Raw genomic sequence first — 1,013 nt, 5'->3', positions numbered from 1 at the left:
TCTTGTTTGAAAGTCACAGAGTTCAGTTAATACACCAGAGGGTCAGAGGAGATGCAAAATGAGTGCAGAGACACAAACCAGCCACAAGAAGACACAAAATGAGCAGAAATTACCAGAAAGACACACAGACTGGCCACAAAAAGACAGAAAATGACTATAAAGAGGCACAAAATGTCCACAATGAGACACAAAAGAACCACAAAGAGACAACAAAAAGGAGGCTTTTATCTGTCTGTTTATGGCCTGTTATGAGAAGATCATGTACCGTATCAATTGTTAATAGACGAACCTCAGTAACTTCATTGTTGTGTAATTTTTATGCAGTGCCAGATTTTTATAGACTTCCCAGTTTTTTGCAACTTCTATATCGCTACACATCTACTGTACTTTTTACTCTACATTCAACGGGCAGATTTAGTCACTGAGCTTAGCCATGAGTGCTTCTTCCACTGACAGGATCTTTTTTTTTCTGACATCAGATCAGATAGGTATTCCAGACTTTCATGCTGGAGCCATGGAGAACTGGGGTCTGATCACGTACAGGGAGACGGCGCTGCTATACGATGAGGAGTACTCATCCAACAGCAACAAGGAGAGGATCGCCGCCGTCATCTCCCACGAGCTGGCTCACATGGTGAGGGCTGAAGCCAGCAGTGGAGGGAGACTTCTGTTGCTCCTGCTGGACCTCGCACCCTTTAAACATCTTCAAATCAGGCCTCAAGTTCTAGAAAATAAGTTCAAAGAAAGTCTCAAGTCCGAAAAATCAAGTTTCAAATTGAGTCAGAAGTTTCACATCTAAGAAAGCCTGTTAAGTCTGAGTCTTAAGTCCTGAAAAAGTTCAAATTGATGCTCAAGTCCTAAAAAATAAGCTCAAGTCAAATCTAAAGTCATAAAAAACAAGATAAAGTCGAATCTCAAGTTCAAATCGAGTCTCAACTCTTGGAAAATAAGGTCAGATTGAGTCTCAGTTCTTGAAAAGTTTAAATTGGGTCTCAAGTCCTAGAAAACAGGTT

At 40.8% G+C, this 1,013-nt stretch overlaps 1 protein-coding gene across 1 annotated transcript in view; it reads left to right on the top strand.

Moving 5' to 3' along the window:
* The window catches only part of LOC103374134 (aminopeptidase N-like), a 45,391-nt gene that overhangs the window by 7,305 nt on the left and 37,073 nt on the right, over window positions 1-1,013 (top strand). The window lies entirely within an intron of this gene.

The sequence above is a fragment of the Stegastes partitus genome, unplaced genomic scaffold (assembly GCF_000690725.1).
Source record: "Stegastes partitus isolate 25-593 unplaced genomic scaffold, Stegastes_partitus-1.0.2 Scaffold2152, whole genome shotgun sequence".
In the NCBI taxonomy this organism is placed as follows: Eukaryota; Metazoa; Chordata; class Actinopteri; family Pomacentridae; genus Stegastes; species Stegastes partitus.
Note: the sequence above shows the minus strand (reverse complement) of the source record. Positions and strands in the feature narration are given on the sequence as shown.